Source organism: Schistocerca cancellata, chromosome 10 (genome assembly GCF_023864275.1).
Source record: "Schistocerca cancellata isolate TAMUIC-IGC-003103 chromosome 10, iqSchCanc2.1, whole genome shotgun sequence".
Lineage (NCBI taxonomy): Eukaryota > Metazoa > Arthropoda > Insecta > Orthoptera > Acrididae > Schistocerca > Schistocerca cancellata.
In genome coordinates this window covers 141,536,482-141,560,216 of record NC_064635.1, presented here as the reverse complement: position 1 = coordinate 141,560,216, position 23,735 = coordinate 141,536,482, and positions in this window count along the sequence as shown.

Below are 23,735 nucleotides of genomic sequence, written 5' to 3'. Positions count from 1 at the left end.
CGCCTCGATATCAAATGGACGTGACTGTGTCAAGCAGCACATTACGAATGCAGTAGTCGAACACCATGGGTTTGTTTTTCCTTCTCAACTGGCTTAACTTATTTTTGTTTATTTCCCACAAAATGGCTCAACACTGTATGGAATGTAGATATATACTAATAATATTAATGCGGCGGAATCAAATTGGATCAAGTTATGAAAATAGGACTGTGGGCGTACTCTTTCTCTCTGTCTCGCTCTCCCCTTCCCCTCCCATTCTCACCCGATACATTTATGTGATGTATTCTTATTGCTTGTACTCTGAAGAAAGTATATAATAAATCGAAGTAAGTTCAGTATATTTAATAGTGTTTATTCGTTGGTATTACGTAGTCAGTCTTAAGTGGTGATCTTAACAGGGTGCGAGTTTGCTGGGCAACAGAACCGCCCTAACATTTTGTGGGAGCCTGCACATCCGAAAGATTTTTAATGGGGCGTCAGCCAGCAGCTGGTTATCTGTGAGCACGTGAAGTGAGCAAACAATTTAAGATTGGGAATCACCACACATACGTACAGTCTGTACTCCGTCTCGCTTTCTACATCCGTTTTCCTTCCCCCAAATGGATCTCCTACCATCTTATCTAATAACCACTCATCCTCACACGAATTGAACACCCTCCACATATCCAGTACTATCCGTAAATTAGATTCCGGTAACTTCAATGTTTTGCCTCTGATCACCAACCCTGATATCCTGTTGCAACTACACACACACAGTATCCTATCTCACTGCAACGTCAATCAACTCCCTCTCGCTGGCAATGAAATCTGCTCTGATATTTATCCCTCCTACCAACTTTATCACTTCCCCACCTGTCTCATTCTACATCAGGGCTCCTCTCTGCTTTCCCCTCACTGTCCACCCCTGTCCCTTTCTTCTTGTACCACTACTCTTTCCACCATCTTTAGTCCTCCTCACTCTCTATCCTCACCAAAGTTTTTATTCCCACTACGCACTTCACCTCCTACCTGTCATCTCCATAGTTTCTCCACCCAATAGACCAGGGCTTCACAACATACGTGCTCGCAGAGCAAGCTGTGAGCAGCAAGGCGCGAGCACGGAGCAGCGTGAGCACGCTACCCCCACTACCGGACCAGAACGGAGAGTGGGGAGAGTGACGTGGGGCACACAACAGCTGCCGCCAGTCAATGTAAATCCGCGGCCACCTGCAGGGATATCACTCACGAATTATTACTGCGACAATTGAAACAAATAAAGGAGAATGTACATGTGCCACATAATTTTATTAGCTTAGTGTATGCCTCTACATTCGTATTAATTTGTGAACTATTACACAATAAAAGGTGTCACTGAAGTGTGGGATTCTCGGTTATCTTGTAGTTTTTGCCCTTTACAATTGCATCTATGTTTGGAGTAATTGTTCTTGTGCATCGTAGGCGCAGCGTGCAGTTTAAATTTCGATCAGACAATGCGTTTCTCAGGCGCGTCTTGTTACATTTCATTGCAGAGAACAGTTGTTCACAAACATATGTGGAACCGAACATTGATATTATTGTAGCCGCCAGTTTGTGCAAACGAGGAAATCTATCCTGAGGGAAGTGTCTGTAGAATTCCAAAATGTTTTTCTTGTTCTGAAATTTGTCTCTGTATTCTCTATCACACTGCAGGTCAATAATTTCTAGTTGCAGCTCAGGACGAATCTCTTCAATATTCGCTGAATATGGAGAGGAGAACAGATCAAAATCACTGTCTAGTGCTGTCAGATCTTGAGAGCGTTGATCAAATTCTTCCTTAAGGGCAACCAAACTATGTGAATAACGTTCACAGTCTTTGTGAACATCTTGCATGGATGATAATTTAGGAAAATGAGCTACATTTCCTGTTTCCAGCTGACTCACCCAACGTGTCAATTTCATTTTAAAAGCTCGTATTCGATCTATGAAATGAGTAATTAGCAGATCTTTACCTTGTAGTGAAATGTTCAAAGCATTCAGATGGCTAGTTAAATCTGCTAAGAATGCGAGATCACATTTCCGTGAAGGCTCTTTCAATTCAGGAACACACAGGTTATTTATTTCCATGAACATATTTATCTCACCTAAAAGGCAAAAAAATCGATTTAATAATTCGCCACGACTAAGCCAGCGGACCTCGCTGTAATAAGGCAGGCTACCACACTGCCTTTCTACATCCTCAAGAAAGCTTTTAAATTTCCTGTGTTGTAGCCCTTGCTTCCTTATATAATTGGTTGTACGAGCAACAACACTCATTACAATTTTTTGAGTGAAACTCTTTGCACATAAGTTTTCCTGGTGGATCACACAGTAAACGCCCCATATTTCATTCGGCACGGTCAGTTTTTGCATTTTCTCCTTCAACAGCGCAACGACACCTGATTTTTTCCCCGTCATCGCTGGTGCACCATCTGTAGACACTGAAACTAAAGAATTCCACGACAATCCTATATTTTCAACACTTTCTTCAATACTACTTAAAATATCACCTCCGGTTGTAGTGTTCTTCATGGCTACTACATCGAGGAGCTCCTCCCTCACCTGAAGATCTCTTTTAACACCTCTAATAAATATGGCAAGCTGCGCTGTTCCAGTGATATCAACACTTTCGTCCAGAGCTAGAGAATAAGCCATAAAATATTTACAGATATTTACAAGCTGGCTCTGGACGTCGTCTGCCATGTCCTGTATGCAACGCATAATGGTCATGTTAGATAATGGCACAATCCGAAACTGTTCAACTTGAGATGGACACAAATGTTCCGCTGCAACTACTAAACATTCTTTTATTAAATCGCCATCAGTGAAGGGGCGCAGGGATTTTGCTAAAAACAAAGCAAAGCAAAGCAAAAGCAAAGCAATCTGAGAGCTGCCTCAGTTGATTTTTCTTCGTCGTCCAGATCTTCTTCGGATAGCTTTCTTTTAAGTTTCATAACTTCCTGTGCACGATCTGCTCCATCACATTTTCCACTTCCGTCGTCTTTCGTGTGGTACGACATATAATGTCGCTGCAAATTAAATTTCCTAAAAGAATTCAGCGTTTTGTGACATACTAAACATTTTGCAACACCATCTTTTTCTGTAAACAGATACAATTCCTCCCAACTGCGAAAGCATGGTTGGGGTTACACAACGGCGACTTGACATGAATAACCAGCGAAGTGACTGTTAGAGCTGATCGTTGTACTTTAAACCTTACACAGTTGGCGCGATTTCAATAGGCAAGCTCCGGCCCTATGCAAACGTGCGCGCGCATTTCCCCTCCCTCCCCTCCCTCCCTACACCGCGACCTTGCACCTGCTCGCGAGCACGTGCCTGAACAGACGCGAGTACTCGCGCTCAAAACCGGCCAGTTGTTAAGCCCTGCAATAGACCATCATCGCCGGCCGGTATGGCCGTGCGGTTCTAGGCGCTTCAGTCTGGAACCGCGTGACCACTACGGTCGCAGGTTCTAATCCTGCCTCGAACATGGATGGGTGTGATGTGCTTAGGTTAGTTAGGTTTAAGTAGCTCTAAGTTCTAGGGGACTAATGAACACAGATGTTAAGTCCCATAGTGCTTAGAGCAGGTCCGCCATCTAAAAGTTTACACACTGTACATGAAAAAATCTAGGCATCTATTACAAACAAAGAACATACCTTCTTTGTACTTGTCAAATTACTGACTGACACATGTAGACATAAATAATAGCTTAAAATTTATGTGGGATGTTATTAAAACTACACCAAACAAAAATAAGAAATAGTTATTTCTGTGTGAATGTATACGCAAAAATTAATAAAAGTTTTTGTACAAGAATATTTGCTTTCGTATTCTCTACTCAGTCCTAAGACAGTGTCTTATTTACAGTGATTTGTGTATGTGCATTTGGATGCAGAGGGCAAGGCAGTATAGGGTCAGGCTTTGAAAAGTAGTTGAAAGCATAGTAAACTTCGTTTCTTACCTGTATGGAATCGCCGATCAACCCACAGTGCAGTACACAGCTTCTTCCGATTTCGCAACCCCAGACAGAATGAACCAGAGCTGTTCGCCTTGGTTTATACGGCTCAACTGGGTTTTGGTCCCCTTTCCGATCACGCGTGTGTATATGTTCACCTTGCTGTGTGCTCCTGTCCACAGTACTACTCAAAACTGCCCTACAGCTACCCTTAATTCTTTAACAATTTACAACAGTCAAACAGATCGCTTAAGGGTAGCTACTGCCGGAAGAATTGCCTCCTACCGACCTACAAGTGTATAGCTACTGAGGATACATGGTAAGAAGGGGTAGGGCAGAAAACTGCACATCAAAACTGTCATGGAAAATAAAAAGGAAACATAGTTGTAAACAGCAGATCATAATGCTACACATGCTCTGGGAACAGAAAAATCATTGTAATAACACAAGTACCTAAAAACTGGTCCCAAACGATCTCACCAGGAGAGATTGGCGGTAGCTGCTGATGCGTTCAGCTCGATGTGCAGCTACTGACTAACTCACTCTTGCCTCCCAGTATACCTCCCCTCCTTCCTCCTACTGCCCTCCCCTAGCTAGAGACACCAGTTTTTCAGGTGTGATGCAGCCTGACACTCATTGTACACAAATAGAGCTAAATGAAATCCTTTATAAATGCACAACACGTGATTACACAAGAACCGGACTGCGAGACCGCACCAATTTCAACATCTAAAATGGCTGCAAGTAGTCCGTTTGCACTATCCAATCAGATTAATCGTTTAACAATTTACAAGAGTAGTGCCATGGGAGCACTATGGGACTTTACATCTGAGGTCATCAGTCCCCTAGAACTACTTAAACCTAACTAACCTAAGGACAGCACACACATCCATGTCCGAGGCAAGATTCGAACCTGCGACCGTAGCGGTCGCGCGGTCCCAGACTGCAGCACCTAGAACCGCTCGGCCACTCCGGCCGGTGGCTGAAAAGTGTTTGATTTGTAAGTGTTATGTTGTCAGTGACCTTGTAGCGCCGGTGGGAAATGGGTAGGATTGGTAAATGTGGCACCTCGCTGCTTTTTATCGTTAACGGCTGTTTTAGACCTGTGTAACTGCCTTTTAGTCTCTTGTCGATGAATTGACGAATGACCAGAAAGTTACTACACTTCTATCAACATAATTGCGTTAGTGGTAGGCGGCACAAATCTTTTCAAATCAGGAATTGCTGACACTTGAAGAGAGGGCTGCAGTGAGTGGAGCCACTTACCACACATTCGGGGTATATCTTTCAAGATGTGTGTGAATATGTGTGATGGAATGGGACTGATCATGATCAAGTTTAGAACAGTAACCTGCTATAATTCATAGCCTAACTTGTGTTCAAGTACCTAAAATTCCATAACATGCAGGTGACCTACTTGTGTTGGAGAGGGATGCAATTTAAGCATCCGGATCTCTTCAGATGTTGGGAGGGCTGAGGTGACGAATTTAATACCCCTCATGATGTGAAAATTATTCTAGACAATGAAATTGACATTTACGAACACATATTGACAGACTGTTGCACGTGGCACAGGCTCTGCTGTGTGGTAGGCAGCTGACTGATCCAGCCGTTGAATCTCTTTACACAGTTCCTTGCTTAACAACTGCAAATAAGTACTCACTTCATAGTCAGTACAAATCCACTCGCTATATGGCCTGATTCAGCCGCCTCTACATATGGCTTTACGCATCCCACATGGACGGTTTTCACGTTCTCTGTTTTGTATGTGCAATCTATGAAACTTATTGTAGTTAAATTTTGCCGAGGGATACATTTTCGTGGAAGGCCACTGTTCAAAACACGTTTGAAGACCTCTTCTGTGCGTTTTTCTTGGATAATTCGAAAACTGCGGCCTTTAGCAAAAACGTAATGCAGTATAAAATTTAGGTACAAGAACTTTCCCACAAAAAGTTTTTGTTCACTTTTTCTGCAGGACTAGTAGCTTGCGCACAGTGAGCGAGAGAATATGAAAATCGTCCACGTGGTAGTGGAAGGATACTGGATGAACATAGTCTGGATAATTTGTGCATCACGCGTTACACTCCCTCAAAACAGAGAGACAGATTCTAACTTAAATAATAGTCTAAATGTGTTAAACCTGTAACATAAGACTGTAACTTCTCATGAATAAATTTTGTCAACATTTCAAATTTTTAGTTCGGTCAATAGTACTAGCCAATTCAATTTTACTTTTTGCTGCTGCTTTTTCGGCTGTCCCTAATCACATTCCTTTAAGGATGAGGTGGAGCTGCTCGTCACAATTAGTGATCCACAGTTCTCATTCACCACTCACATGTATGTGATCATCGCTGGCATGTAGATGTCTTTCGTGACTCTGAGTAGTTGTTTGCAATCGCCAATTTAAAAAAAATGGTTCAAATGGCCCTGAGCACTATGGGACTCAACTGCTGAGGTCATTAGTCCCGTAGAACTTAGAACTAGTTAAACCTAACTAACCTAAGGACATCACAAACATCCATGCCCGAGGCAGGATTCGAACCTGCGACCGTAGCGGTCTTGCGGTTCCAGACTGCAGCGCCTTTAACCGCACGGCCACTTCGGCCGGCTCGCCAATTTAACTATGTATCTCGATTTGAAATGGCCGTTCTCGATTACGATGGTGTGATAACAACATCTTCAGTGGCATACAACCATACAGAGCAAATTTTGTTGTAATAGGTACGTCCGTCTGGAGCACCCATCTTCTTCAGTCTGTGATTTCCTTTGTCAACCTGATCGAGCGAGGTAGCGCAGCGCACACTGGACTCGCATTCGGGAGGAGGACGGTTCAGTCCCGCGTCCGGCTATCCTGATATAGGTTTTCGTGATTTCCCTAAATCGCTTCAGGCAAATGCTGGGATGGTTCCTTTGAAATGGCACGGCCGACTTCCTTCCCCGTCCTTCCCTTATGATATGAGACCGATGACTTCGCAGTTTGGTTCAAATGTTCAAATGTGTGTGAAATCTTATGGGACTTAACTGTTAAGGTCATCAGTCCCTAAGATTACACACTACTTAACCTAAATTATCCTAAGGACAAACACGCACACCCATGTCCGAGGGAGGACTCGAACCTCCGCTGGAACCAGCCGCACAGTCCATGACTGCAGCGCCCGAGACCGCTCGGCTAATCCCGCGCGGCCGCCGTTTGGTCTCCTCCCCCCAAAATCAACCAACCAATAGCACCTGACGTCGTCGAAGTAAACACTATGATTCACTGATCTGAGAATAACGTTTTGTGAAAATGACAAATTCGATTGGCTGTGTTCTCTCACTGATATTTACTCTTGCAACACATATTCCTGTCAGTTGGATGTATTTCCCACTTGCAGCCTTTAGCACAGACGCTTTCATATCACGAAACATAGTCTTTTTTAGGTGGCGACAATAAGCATTTGATACTGCAGTAAAGGAAGCCCCTGAGTCTGACCTAGTTGGCCATCAATGATGACGTCGATAAGTTCATCTAGGTGACTGTCGTCCGTGGAGGATTTTCATCTTGGACCACCCCACCTCCGTAGACGGGGGTCTCGCTTCGTTTTCTCGAATACGGTTGCTCGGTGATTGGCTGGTACCAATGTCAGCGACAGGGAACAGGTACGTAGTGTTGCAAAACTAACTTCCCCGGGGTATGGCTATGAGATTCGGCTCACAGGTCGACTATAATCGTCTGTGAATAACTGCTGTGAGGGGAACTGCTGTGATGGATGAGGTCTGGCGGCACACAAATCGTAGGACTGTCGTCTTGTTTCTCTTCAGAAGCGTACTCATCCACAATGAGAATACATTGGGGTGTTGTTCTAGACTGTCCAATTTTCTGTTCTCCTGCTAGGCGTTTTACTTGGTGAAGGAGATGGTTCCGCCCACGTTGGATACTGTTTGGCAGTTTGACCGCCGCGGCAGTCTGAGTTGGTTGAGACCACTCCTCATGGTGCATTCGGTTCGTGGTGGAGACTCGTGCTATTATCTCGTAACGTATCAGGTCGACATTCAAGGCTGCTACCTGTGGTGAACTCGACCCGACGTTTATGGCTGCCATACGCTGCTGCCATAGTATCTGGTGTATAAGATCATCCCTGTTCTTACTGAGGGCGAAGTAATCCCCTTGTGATCTTTAAGTTGACACAAATTCCCTATCTAAGCCCTCCGTATAAGTTGTGATGATGTAAGCTTACGTGAGAAGAGGTACAGGGACTGCCAATGACCTTCGACACGCTGGTGCAGAGTTGCGCCGATGGCTTGCTGGCTGGCAGCCACAATAATTGCCAGTCGCGCCTGAGGAATTTGGTGTGCTAACATGATTGCCTGACGCAGACAAACCTTGAACTTATCGAAATCCATCAGTATCTCTGTGTCCACTGCAAAGATCGTTTGCCCACTGCGTCCTTGCCGGCTAGTGTTGACGTCAAAGGTGCCTTAATGGCCGCCGAATTAGACAGATGTCTGTAGAAATTAAATGCTCCAAGGAACCGGCGTAGGTGGTGATACTCGACGGGACGAGCCATCTCTTCGATAATGGCAAGTTTATCTTCCAATGGGCTGATGCCGGCTGTTGTCACTGTATAGCCCAACAACAGCACCTGACCGAGCGAGGTAGCGCAGCGTACACTGAACTCGCATTCGGGAGGACGACGGTTCAGTCCCACGTCCGGCTATGCTGATGTAGATTTTCATGATTTCCCTAAATCGCTTCAGGCAAATGCCAGGATGGATCCTCTGAAAGTGCAAGGCCGACTACCTTCCCCATCCTTCCCTAATTCGATGAGACCGATGATGTCGCAAATTGGTCTCCTCCCCCCCCTCCCCAAAACCAACCAATCAATAGCACCTGACGTCGTCGAAGTAAACACTATGATTCACTGACCAATACGCATATGCACCAGTGAGTTGGTAAACAGTCTTTAGTTGCAATTCGTGCAGTTTCCCGGACGCCGAAAAGATCAGGACGTCGTCGAAGTATGCGAAGCAGTACGGTAAACCTTTTAGTACTTCGTCGACAAACCGTTGCCAAGTTTGTGCCGCACTTTTCAAGCGAAACGGCACGCAGAGATATTCGAATAAGCCGAATGGTGTCGTGACAGCCGTCTTCGGTAACCGTCAGGCGCTACCGGTATCTGGTGATATGCTTCCCGGCAATCAATGACTAAAAATGGTTGCACCTGCCAGAATGTGCGTAGAATTCCTAATATGTGATATCGAATAACGATCAGGAATGGTAATGGTACTGAGGGCCCGATAGTCTCCACGTGGTGTCCAGGTCCGGTCTTTTTTCCTTACTAGATGAAGTGGCGATGACCACTGACTGTCGCATCTATGGACGGATCCCGAGCGCGATAGTTCGAATTCTGCCTTCGCTGCGGCGAAACGATCAGGAGCTAACCGGCGCGGGCGCTGAGACACTGGTTGACCGGGTGTAGTCCTGGTGTCACGGACAGTGCTGTGCTTAACTGCCTGCCTGCGAACACGGTACGTATTTACAGTTTGCTACGTGTGGTGTCACTACCTGCCGTCATAGAACCTAGGCAAAGAAGCTAGTTCTAGGGTGCCTTTAATGCACTGCGTACCTTGGCGGATGTCCGACGAACCAATAGCTCCTTCAGATGCGTGATGAACCAATAAATCCGCACCCAAAATTGTGTTTGACACGTCGGCAGTACGAGATGAACCGGACAATCGGGAGTTACGGAAAACGGGAAGGACCGGGCCCACAAATCCACTGGTTATTATTTCATGCAAATAACAATTTATTGATAAGTTAAAATTTAACTTAAAATCAAAGAAATAAATACTGAAATTTAAATCTTAAGGCCACATTTTAAAAGAAATATAACATCCTTTTAATAATAATAATAATAATAATAATAATAATAATAATTCCATAACCACTTCTACAACCCTTTAGATCACATAACATCAACAGATACGAAGAAAGTAAATTGGAAAAAGAAAACACTACATGGCAAGCACCCGTATCATCTAACACAGCCACACATCGATCAAGACGCATCCAACACATCGCTAAGAAAAGGCAAGATATACAGTGAAACATAAGGATTCATGATTGCAATACAGGATCAAACAATAAACACCAGATATTACAGCAAGCATATTATTAAAGATCCCAATACCACAACAGATAAATGCAGACTTTGCAAACAACAAATAGAAACAGTAGATCACATCACAAGCGGGTGTACAATACTAGCAAATACAGAATACCCCAGAAGACATGACAATGGAGCAAAAATAAAACATCAACAGCTTGCCTTACAACATAAACTTATAAAACAACACGTTCCCACATACAAGTATGCACCACAAAATGTACTGGAGAATGATGAATACAAATTATACTGGAACAGAACCATTATAACAGATAAAACAACATCCCATAACAAACCTGACATCATACTCACCAATAAAAAGAAGAAATTAACACAACTAATCGAAATATCCATACCCAATACAACAAATATACAAAAGAAAACAGGAGAAAAAATTGAAAAATACATCCAACTGGCTGAGGAAGTCAAGGACATGCGGCATCAGGATAAAGTTGACATTATACCAATTATACTATCAACTACAGGAGTCATACGACACAATATCCACCAGTACATCAATGCAATATAGCTACATCCAAACTTATATATACAACTACAGAAATCCGTAATTATTGATACATGTTCAATTACCCGAAAGTTCCTAAATGCAATATAACATATACCGTACAGGTAAAAGGAAGTCACGCTTGATCAAGGTCCGCATCACTTTCCATTTTTGACCAGACATAACGTCTGAGAAAAGATAGAAATAATAATAAAAGGGCCAACTACACAAAAGTTCAGGTTAAGGCCACAGTTTGGGAAAATATAACACGCTTTTAATAATATTAATAAGAAAAGAGCCAGTTATGTAAAAGTTCAGATGACATTTGAAATTTATATATTAAGGCCACAGTTTGGAGGAATATAACATGCGGTGCTTTTAATAATTATATATTTTCCCTGAGATATTTAAGTCTCTTCTTTATTGCGATAATAAACGAAGCAGAAGAAATGGATTAAAATTTGTGCTGAGGCCGGGAATAGAACCTTTTTTTTGTAACTATATATATTTATTTAAATATATTAACAACAATACATTTAAAGAAAGACATTTTATTCTATTAACCTATTATATTCCTAGTGCTGGTTAATATTACTGTCATTTTATACGTTTTCTTTTTTATATTTTTTCACTTTTCTCTTATTGTTGTTCCTTGAACCCTTTTACATGCCCATTTGTCACTTTTTTTTTGGGTAGACATTACAGGACAGGCATAACAATTTGTATGTAGCATCAACACATTGATTTTGAGTTCATTTTTCTGTATGTCATGCACTTGTGATGCCACAGGCACATTGTGCATTCTGGTTTGAGCTCTTCCTCTAGTTTATACTGTTAGGTGGGACAGCCTGAGGAAAACATCACCATGATAGATGGAGCAGAAGTGGAAGAAACTTTTTTACATATACTACAGACTATACATAAATTGAAGAAGAGAGAAAATTTTGTCATATTATATAAGAGAAGCAGAAAGGAGATTGTGAGTAAACAATATAATTTTTTAGGCACATAGTAAAGGAAACCATTTAAAAAAATTATGAGTACTTGGCGCTTTCCACTAAGTAAAGCTTGTCTCCTAGACAATATAGTACAAATAATGAAACAAAAATTAATTAAAAAACTGGTAGTACTACTGGGCATACTTTTGACACTGTTTTCGGGTTTTCTTACTCGAGAGGCAGAAATGCTAACCATTACACCACCACAGCAGTGTGGTATACGCTGCTACACGAACTACAATCTACGAATCCTGGCCGCAGCACAAATTTAAATCCATTTCTTCTGCTTCAATCATTATGCTTTTAGTAATAAAAAGAAGAAGAAGATAAGGGGCAGCTACATAACAGTTCAATAGAAATTTGCAATTTAAATCTTAAGGCCACAATTTGGAGAAATACGACTACAAGGTTACTCTTTTCGGACCACTGTAGTCAAACGAAGCCGCACTTAATACTCATCATGTGTAAGTTGTCGGCGCTGAATGGATGCAAGAGGTGCCTCGAGATGGTAATTTTTGAGCTAACAGTCGGATGGCGTATCCGGCAGATCACCATGTGTGAAGCAGACGAAGCAGGCTACGAGCAACGTGAAGCGGCAGTTCATACAACCTGATGAATTACGGTGTTACTAACCAACGATCGGACTGCCACAAATTTGCTCCTTTCCACAGCCGGGGGCCCGCACTAGGTGGCGGACGCGACGAAGGTAGAACCCACCAACCGACCGATACGCCCCACACACCACGTGTACAACAGCCAATTTCCTGTGTCGGGTGGAGGCGGCTTTCGTGGACCAACCTGACTCAAACAGCCCAGCTTAGCACTCACAGAGGAACCCGGTGCCCCAAACAACTCAGCTCTATCCGTCCATCACCGCTGTCTTAGACCAACTGTCTTCCCCCCCCCCCCCCCCCCCCCCCCGAGACATACGATACAGACAGCACTTACTCCTTGGTCGACTTCGGCCAAAGATGCTTACTAAACAAATAGCAAATCGAAAGAAAACATGAGCCAGTGGTGCCAGGCGAGGCCCAAGGGAAGTAAAATATGGTGCCATGGCTCACGGCAAACGCTCTTGGAAACTGAGGTCTACGTCTATCTGGCATTTTCCATAAGTCATTACTGAGGTATGGTTTGATGCTGTGAACTTCGATTGAGATGTAGGAGGCTTCACACCCCAACTTCTAGCAGGTAATGCACTGACGTCCGAACCTGAGCGTTCTATGCAAGCGCGGCCGGATTTAACGTCCGTGACAAAAAGCCGGTGGGACAGCGAGGCTCACTCCTGTCGACGCTCTCACCTCGCAGTGGTAGGCGCCGGTGCTCGAACACGAGACCGGAGGCGCCTGTCACCGACCGCTGATGCCATTTGGATGAGCGCATGGTGATGTGCATCGCGTCACCTCGTTTCCGAAGCTACGGCGGTACCAGCAGCTGCACTCCTCAGACAAGTCGCCATCTTCCTCACTCTTACTGCACGTGGCTGCCCTGCCTCCGAGCAACGTCGATATCTGTCGTCGCAAGCCGCATATATGATTTCGTAACTCGTCAAGTACCGTTCGTCTGGTGGCGTCGTTATATGACTGCAAGGTCAGTACCGGTGCATTTGAAAGTCACACACGAGGCACAACCTTGTCGGTTAGTGAGACCTTGGCGGCGAATGCCGATACAGCCTTTCTAACTGCCTCTGGCAACTGTACGCGCCATAATGTTGCAGTATCGTATCTGCGACGTCGTCGACTAAGCCTCGCAGGTGCCGCCAAAATTCCGAAGGCGACCTCTGTCTCGTGTCTTTTCACCACGTAGTGCTTGTTGGAGACGTTGTCCTACCAGTCGTCGTAGCTGCTGGAGGAGTAACTGTTTAAAATGCGTCTGCTTCCGCGTGTTGAACGGATGGAGTATTGTACACACATAAAAAAAGTTTTGCATCACCCCGGTTCCCAGAACTTCTGAAGATAGACGTTAACTGTGAGTATTGTATGACACACACAGCCCCTTCGTCTGTTCGGAGAGGTCACTAAATCCGTCCAAAGATGTAAACAACTATGCATGAACAGCGCCTGAGGGAGTCCGACAACCGATCAGTTCCAGTCATCCCACAAGGAAGGAGGTACACGGCTCGTGTTGTCTGTAGTTCAACCATGCCTAGACGGTCAATACCGGGGCTCGATCGCGTCCGCATTGTTACTCTGTGCCAGAAAGGGCTCTCGACAAGTGTCCAGACGTCTCGGAGTAAACCAAAGCCGTGTTGTTCGGACATGGAGGAGATACAGAGAGAGAGAGAGAGGAACTGTCGATTACATACCTCGCTCAGGCCGACCAAGGGCTGCTACTGCTGTGTATGAGCGCTACCTGCGGATTATGGCTCGGAGGAACCCTGACAGCAACGCCACCATGTTGAATAATGGTTTTCGTGCAGCCACAGGGTCTCGTGTTACAACTGTGTGCAGTAGGCTGCATGATGCGCAACTTCACTCCCGGCGTCCATGACGAGATCCATCTTAGCTACCAAGAAACCATTCAGCGCGGTACAGATGCACCCAACAACATACCGAATCAATGAGTGTCGCATATGCATTCAACCAGACAATCGTCGGAGACGCGTTTGGAGGCAACCCAGTCAGGCTGAACGCCTTGGACTCACTGTCCAGCGAATGCAGCAAGGTGGAGGTTCTGTGCTCTTTTGGGGTGGCCTTACGTGGGGCCAACGTACGCCGCTGGCGGTCATGGAAGGCGCCATAACGGCTTTACGATACGTGAATGCCATCCTCCGACCGATAGTGCAACAACATCGGCAGCATGTTGGCGAGGCATTCGTTTCCATGGACGACAATTCGCGCCACCATCGTGCACATCTTGTGAATGACTACCTTCAGGATAACGACACCGCTCGACCAGAGCGGCCAGCATGTTCTCCAGACATGAACCCTATCGAACATGCCTGGGATAGACTGAACAGAGCTGTTTATGGACGACGTGACCCACCAACCACTCTGAGGAATCCACGCCGAATCGCCGTTGAGGCGTGTGACAATCTGGACCAACAGTGCCTTGATGCACTTGTGGATAGTGTGCCACGACGAATACAGGCAGTCCGCAGCTCGTGGTCGTGCGGTAGCGTTCTCGCTTCCCGCGCCCGGGTTCCCGGGTTCGATTCCCGGCGGGGGTCACGGATTTTCTCTGCCTCGTGATGACTGGGTGTTGTGTGATGTCCTTAGGTTAGTTAGGTTTAAGTAGTTCTAAGTTCTAGGGGACTGATGACCATAGATGTTAAGTCCCTTAGTGCCCAGAGCCATTTTTGAATACATACATGCATCAATCCAAGAGGACTTGCTACTGGGTATTATACTGGTGTGTACAGCAGTCTTGACCACCACCTCTGAAGGTCTCGCTGTATGGTGGTACAAGATGCAATGTGTGGTTTTCACGAGCAATAAAAAGGGTGAAAAAGATGTTTATGTTAAGCTCTATTCCAATTTTCTGTGTATGTTCCGGAACTCTCGGAATCGAAGTAATGCAAAAGTATTTTTGATGTGTGTGTATAGCCTCGCGGAGTGGCCGCGCGGTTTGAGGCGCCACGTCACGTATTGCGCGGCCCCTCCCGCCGGAGGTTCGAGCCCTCCCTCGGGCATGGTTGTGTGTGTTGACGTAAGTTAGTTTCAATTAGGTTAATTAGTGTGTAAGTCTATGGACCGATGACCTCAGCAGTTTGGTCCCTTAGGAATTCACGCACATTAGATGTGTGTATATTTGCGCTGATCGTTGCTGTTTTGTCGTCGAGCGTATTAGCGGTGATCGTATATTTGGTATCTTCCTTTACAATTCTGTGGTGCTGGAAGGTCAAATCGAGCATTGGAAGCCGTAATTCTGGTTTATCAGGAATGAACTGCGGTGGGCGTATCTTCATCTTGTTACTGTCATCCGCCGAACGGCCGTTACTTGATGCGTTAGAAAAGTTTAACGCTGCGTTTTTCTGGTTTTCAGTGCCGCGTCGCTAATCTTCGATGTGCTTCGACAAAGCGTCTCGCCGTCTCTGCGTTTGTCCGTCTACAACGTAATTCAATATACGGGGTTTCCACTGTACCCGACTAAAGAATATCTCTGTCTGCTAAAGAGATCCAACGAAGTAGTCAGGCAATAACTTTTTATTTTAAGCTCATACATCACGAATTGAAAAATCTTTGTCAATACAAAGAACAGTATTAAAAATCAAAGACTAAAGAGAATTGTCCGTACAGAATAAATGCTAGGCTTCACTGTGAATTCACAGATGATCTTCTAGCGATTCCCACGTCTGCTTATAATAATTAACTTTTACTCACGACATATTGTTCTCAGCAATTAGCGCCTTTGTCAAATACCTGAGAGTACAATTTTAGCGAGTCCGTGTATAAATGTGTCATGTAAGTGTGACGTCCATATTACATCGTTTGTGGACTGTCTTGTAATTGTCACTATTTTGATAAGACAGTAAATACCGTAAACATATTGAAATAACACGTTAATTATGGTTTTACAGTAGTTTGATAGTTCACTCTTACGACGTATAATGTTTACAAAGATTAATCAGATGACCAAGGATATTATTTTATTAAATAAATTTTGTCACGATTGTCTTCGGTTATTGCCATACAGTAGAAAAATGTTGACAACATTCGGTAAGGATACCGCCGTTTGTTTGTGCTGTCTGCAGACTTCTAAACTTGTAATATTACACGTATTTATTGCGTTTTCACCATATGTCTATTCATAAAATCAGTGTGAATTACTGTTGTTGCTACAGGTGCAAAGAGAAGTCGGTGTAAGGGGAAGAAGTTTACGTTATATAACTACTTTGATGAATTGTGCTCTTCAAGTTGCATTTTGAATAAATGTTTTAAATCTGTTATTGTCCGTGCAAAATGTGTGTCATTTCTTATCAGTGATACACGTAAAAGATTATTTAAATCCACAGCTCGAAAAACAGCCATTTCTTTTGACAGTGTGAACCTCAGAAATGACATAGAAGTTAGGCTTTCTTCCCTCATTGTACATTTCCGACAGCCTACTCTTGCGTAATTTGTGGCCACTTGTTGTGTTTTAAACTGTCCCTCAATACACATTTCTGACAACTCAGCATAATGTGTGGTCATTTGTTCGTTTTAAACTGAAATAGCCGGCCGGTGTGGCCGAGCGGTTCTAGGCGCTACAGTCTGGAACCGCGCGACCGCTACGATCGCAGGTTCGAATCCTGCCTTGGGACGCAGTCCGGAACCGCGGGACTGCTACGGTCGCAGGTTCGAATCCTGCCTAGGGCATGGATGTGTGTGATGTCCTTAGGTTAGTTAGGTTTACTTAGTTCTAAGTTATAGGCGACTGATGACCTCAGAAGTTAAGTCGCATAGTGCTCCGAGCCATTTGAACCAACCTGCCTTGGGTATGGATGTGTGTGATGTCCTTAGGTTGGTTAGGTTTAAGTAGTTCTAAGTCTAGGGGACTGATGACCTCAGATGTTAAGTCCGATAGTGCTCAGAGCCATTTGAACCATTTTTCTGTTCACGAAATATTCCGGTCTTGCTTAGCTAGTATTTTCTGCAAGAGAGAGAGAGAGAGAGAATGCGTGTGTGTGTGTGTGTGTGTGTGTGTGTGTGTGTGTGTGTGTGTGTGTGTGTGTGACAGAGAGGAGGAGTGGGGGCGTGTGAGAGAGAGAGGGGAGGTGAGGGATGGAGGGAGGGAGGGTGAAAGAGAGAGAGAGAGAGAGAGAGAGAGAGAGAGAGCAAAAACTTTTTAGAGGATAGAAAATTGTAAGTAAGAGGAACTTAAATATAGGCTAATGGGCTTGCGAAATGAAAATATGGTAAGCACACAAAAGGTGGAAAATGTGGTATGCTGCACTGAGTGAAATTTCAGCATTTATTTAAAGTACATTTCCTTCACAGGTGCGCGCCCAGAACGCCGCACCCACTAGATGCGCAGCGGCAGGGCACACGTGTGGAGAGCGCTGGGTAGTGGTATCGGTCACAGGCATCCGCTGTAGCGGAAATGCTGAACGCTGGAAGGGAAGAGCCGTTGTAACCTGAAGCCTACGCTCACATTTTCTGTACATACACTCCTGGAAATGGAAAAAAGAACACATTGACACCGGTGTGTCAGACCCACCATACTTACTCCGGACACTGCGAGAGGGCTGTACAAGCAATGATCACACGCACGGCACAGCGGACACACCAGGAACCGCGGTGTTGGCCGTCGAATGGCGCTAGCTGCGCAGCATTTGTGCACCGCCGCCGTCAGTGTCAGCCAGTTTGCCGTGGCATACGGAGCTCCATCGCAGTCTTTAACACTGGTAGCATGCCGCGACAGCATGAACGTGAACCGTATGTGCAGTTGACGGACTTTGAGCGAGGGCGTATAGTGGGCATGCGGGAGGCCGGGTGGACGTACCGCCGAATTGCTCAACACGTGAGGCGTGAGGTCTCCACAGTACATCGATGTTGTCGCCAGTGGTCGGCGGAAGGTGCACGTGCCCGTCGACCTGGGACCGGACCGCAGCGACGCACGGATGCACGCCAAGACCGTAGGATCCTACGCAGTGCCGTAGGGGACCGCACCGCCACTTCCCAGAAAATTAGGGACACTGTTGCTCCTGGGGTATCGGCGAGGACCATTCGCAACCGTCTCCATGAAGCTGGGCTACGGTCCCGCACACCGTTAGGCCGTCTTCCGCTCACGCCCAAACATCGTTCAGCCCGCCTCCAGTGGTGTCGCGACAGGCGTGAATGGAGGGACGAATGGAGACGTGTCGTCTTCAGCGATGAGAGTCGCTTCTGCCTTGGTGCCAATGATGGTCGTATGCGTGTTTGGCGCCGTGCAGGTGAGCGCCACAATCAGGACTGCATACGACCGAGGCACACAGGGCCAACACCCGGCATCATGGTGTGGGGAGCGATCTCCTACACTGGCCGTACACCACTGGTGATCGTCGAGGGGACACTGAATAGTGGACGGTACATCCAAACATTCATCGAACCCATCGTTCTACCATTTCTAGACCGGCAAGGGAACTTGCTGTTCCAACAGGACAATGCACGTCCGCGTGTATCCCGTGCCACCCAACGTGCTCTAGAAGGTGTAAGTCAACTACCCTGGCCAGCAAGATCTCCGGATCTGTCCCCCATTGAGCATGTTTGGGACTGGATGAAGCGTCGTCTCACGCGGTCTGCACGTCCAGCACGAACGCTGGTCCAACTGAGGCGCCAGGTGGAAATGGCATGGCAAGCCGTTCCACAGGACTACATCCAGCATCTCTACGATCGTCTCCATGGGAGAATAGCAGCCTGCATTGCTGCGAAAGGTGGATATACACTGTACTAGTGCCGACATTGTGCATGCTCTGTTGCCTGTGTCTATGTGCCTGTGGTTCTGTCAGTGTGATCATGTGATGTATCTGACCCCAGGAATGTGTCAATAAAGTTTCCCCTTCCTGGGACAATGAATTCACGGTGTTCTTATTTCAATTTCCAGGAGTGTATTAAGCGGGGGCCCTCCACGCCAACATTTGGATTGTGGCCGTTCAACAAGGTCTACTGTCTCCTCTGCTTTGGTTAGTATCTATTGAAGAATGTCTAAAATGCAGCGATTTATTTTCGCCTGGCTTGTTAACCATTTGTAACTTCCGGAGAAGCATCACGAATGGCGAATTCTGAGTAAAACCTACACATTTTTCCTAGCTGCCATGTTAAAATTTGCTTCTTTTGCCAAAACACAATGGAATTAACAGTGTCTCACCTTACTAACATATTATGCAGTTGCAAAAGAAGTCAGACAAACCGGTTTATTAAGTTTATTAAGTGAGGAACTGAGGAAAAGTAAGATCAGTAGCTAATGAAAAAGCAAAAACACGTTCTCCGTACAAAAGAAATATGTAATGTCTTCAGTTACGTTGTTCCAAAACCCAAAGCATTTCTCGTTTCACCATGTATCGATGGCCCTTAAAAATTAAACTTTTTTCATCGAAAAATTTTGTAGTTAGTGGAATAACAAAGTAGGCAATCAAGTTTTGCACAATAACTATGTCGCAAAACACTCTCCTCTTTGCGTGCTACTGTTTGCCAAATTCTCATTTCGGTATCTGAAACCGTTTATGAAAGCTGAGGAATTGTAGATACATCACTCTGGCTTTATCAGTGGTGTAACGCGATCGCAAAATGTATGTGTCACATCAGATCAGTTTTCTCGAAATTGTCGACAGATAGAGACCTTAAACTAGGTATAAAGGAACATTCAACACAAGCGTGGTTTGAAAAGTTCTCGGAATCACCACGAGAGGTGAGCGCTAGGGCAACGAGTTGTTCACGTGATATTCGTTGGACTGTTGCCTGTAAACGTGTGCCACGTCAGAGCTCTTGGCAGACAGCTCTGGCGGTGACATTGCTCTCGTGTTTCCCCGTAGTGATTTGCGAGGATGGGAAATATCGAGATTCGAGCAGTGATTAAGTACTCCGAAAAGAAAGGTCTGAAAGCAGAGGGCAGTCAAGCTGATTTCCAGAATACACGGGGGGACTCTGCTGCTTCACATTCAACTGTTACCAAGTGGACAAATGAATTTAAATTTGGTCGGGAGAGCTTAGATGATGATCCGCGCAGTGGTCGGCCAAAATGTGTCACTACTCCAGAAATCGTTGAAAAAGTGCACAAAATGGTCATGGACGATCGCCGATTGAAAGTGCGTGAAATTGCTCACGCTTGCCAGATGTCATCTGAAAGGGTATATCACATTTTAACTGAAGAATTAGAAATGGAAAAATTATAGGTGCCGCGACTCCTAACGCTGGATCAAAAACGTGTGCTGTCGCCATAGCAAAATCAAACGAACTAGGTGTGAATTTTTTCCATCCCCACCCCACCCTTATTCACCTGATATGGCTCCGTCAGACTTCCCTTTCTTCCAAAAACTGAAAATTTTTCTTGGTGGACGAAGGTTCGCATCAAACGAAGAATTGATAGCCGGAGTTGACAACTATTTTGCAGGTCTGGAAGAAACTCATTCTCGAGATGAGATCAAGGCACTGGAACATATTTGGGCCAAGTGCATTAATCTACAAGGAAACTGTTGTGGACTGACAAGACAGCCAGTCCACAGTGACGGGTAACCGAAAGGCACGCGTTTACACACGCCGGCTTGCTTTAGGTCTGAAACAGGATACGTAATGAATGCTATAAAGAAAAGTACGTAGCTCCTGGAATACTTAACTTTAATCCATCATTTGTATACAGCATTATTGATGATACAAGTGAGACTCTCTCTAGAAATGGTTAATGGCGCCTTGCTAGGTCGTAGCCATGGACTTAGCTGAAGGCTATTCTAACTATCTCTCGGCAAATGAGAGAAAAGCTTCGTCAGTGTAGTCGCTAGCAAAGTCGTCCGTACAACTGGGACGAGTCCTAGTACGTCTCTCTAGACCTGCCGTGTGGTGGCGCTCGGTCTGCAATTACTGACAGTGGCGACACGCGGGTCTGACATGTACTAATGGACCGCGGCCGATTTAAAGCTACCACCTAGCAAGTGTGGTGTCTGGCGGTGACACCACAGAAACTACATTGAAAAATAAAAACAAAAAATTCAGGGATGTAAGCACTTTCTTTCTATTCCGTTCCGAAAACTTTTCAAACTTACTTCTACGTATATACCACATGACCATTAACGAAATTATGGGGTCGCCATAATGAACCTGACATACAAAGCTATACGAAAGACAAAAGTTCATTTTTTTCCGATGACTTTCTGTAAGATCGTTTCAGAGAGGTTACAGGGCGTGCTCCTCGATTCTGTCAACACTGACCAACCGAAAGGTTTCAGACACTGTCGATCTAAACTTCCGCACAATGGAATGAACGCGCCCAGCGCTTTGGACGACAACTGGTCTCTGCGTATCGGCCACCGCATCCTGCGCAGGCTGTGCACAGCAACTGCTTTGTTTGTTGTCATCACAACACTGGAATACTCAAGAGTAAATTGCATATTCTGCTCTGGAAATAAGTCAATAAGAAATCAACAGACTGAATGTGAATCTTAATAATGGGGAACAAAATTCTGACAAACACACACACAGACAATGTAACGAAAGTACAAATCCAGCTACTTTGTTGAACTTTACTTTCGGTTTATTGCCTTAACCATCTGGTTAACGAGCACAAAATATTGTTACATAAAATGCCACCCATGTGTATCGCCCACTTCCCTTGATGCTATTATATGGTCCGACACTGAAGAGCTAAAATAAATAATACAGGAGCAACGGTGTAATAAGTTCAAGCAGTACACTCTGTTTTAAGGGGTACGCCCGGTAGCTGCGAGATCAGAGCGCAACTTGTCATATACGAATATATTTTTAGTATGTGGGATACATCTGACTTTGTAGTGCATTTCATCAGCGATCGTATTTTTTATTCACTTACTACTTAGCCTGTAATGTGGTGGGACGCAAATGCGCGAAATATATACGCCCAAGTGTTACCAGTAAACAGAACTGTAGGCTAACCTACAAGGAAGAGGAAACTAAATCTACTGAAGCTGGAAAAAATCTATGAAGCAGATGGTATAATCGCTAATACGTGGCAAATTACGTGGTTTTCTGACCATTTCAAAGGCACTGCCATGCTATCAAGTCGTTTTGCAAGACTATCACATTAAAAATATACTACATCAGACTCGGTAATACAATTTAGTGCCTTATAATTCCGAAACATTACGAGGCTGACATGGATAAAAAAATGATTGCATCCTAACTGAGAGATTTGTCGCAAAGAAGCTCTTCAGACTTCAGCTCCTTGGATTCCTTTGTTTCTCTTCAAACCAGTTTATTCCAGGTATAAAACACAAATTGTTGTCATCTTCACGAAACATCTAAGCCAAATCCACGGCACCAACGAAGATAAAGTGTCTGTACTAGTGATGTAATGATATTCTCGTAATTAAAATGGCTCTGAGCACTATGGGACTTAACATCTGAAGTCATCAGTCCCCTATAACTTAGAACTACTTAAAGTCTTAAACCTAACTAACCTAAGGATATCACACACATCCATGACCGAGGCAGGATTCAAACCTCCGACCGTAGCGGTCGCGCGGTTTCAGACTGAAGCTCCTAGAGCCGCTCGGCCACTCCGGCCGGCCTTCTCGTAATCGTACAGGGCCCTTCAAGGACAAATCTACAGCAGCCCGAGGTCATGTGAACAGGCTGACTGCACAAAACCTGTTCTGCGTAGCCGAATACTCACTCTTGAGATATTTCTACTGTATGGTTGTTGCGCTTGTTATTTTTGATTTATCCATTTTCCTATTCTAGGAGCTCAATAAATTCTGTAGACTCGTTTAATATTTGTTGTCTGTATTTTCTCGCCCGTGTATAGATTTCCATTTCTTCAAGAATGATCATTGCAAATTCTTTTAGTATTCTGTGCAGACTTTGGAGTGTAATTTCCATGGAAGCAGCAGTGCGGTTTTGATTTTCCAAATGTGGAGAGTAGCTCGATTGATTATTCTCGCTGTCTGCAATGTGTTCCTTATATCTGACTTTAAAACTGCTTCCTGTTTGGCCAACGTCATAGCTGCAGTGTAGTTAGTAGACTAGCTGCAGTATGCAAGTGTACTTGATCGGAATATGAACCAGAGTCACAACTACGACTGCAACTGGTTCTACCACATATTACAAACGGTAGCTTCAGTTTGTTGTTAAACTTGTAATGACACTGTTAACAGTTCTAAACAGTGTACTACTGTCAAACTGTAATTGAGGTATTATTTCAATATATTTACGTCATTTACTATCTTACCAAAACAGTGATAGTATAAGACAGTTCACTAACGACGTAATATGGACATCACATTATTCTAAACGTTAGAACAATACACTCACTTTAATATAAATGATAATCACATTTATATACGGTTCCGACAAAATTTTATTCGTAGGTATTTGAAAAAAAAATGTGGAAACGGTATGTTGTAAATGAAGATTAGATATTATAAGCAGCTATTCTTGTGCATCTCCCTAATGATCATGTCATTATCTGATGTATCATGCTGCTGGCCCTAAAGAAGGAAAATTGTTGAACTCGCTGATGTGGTTGTAAACTTTTCCGGTCTATGCCTT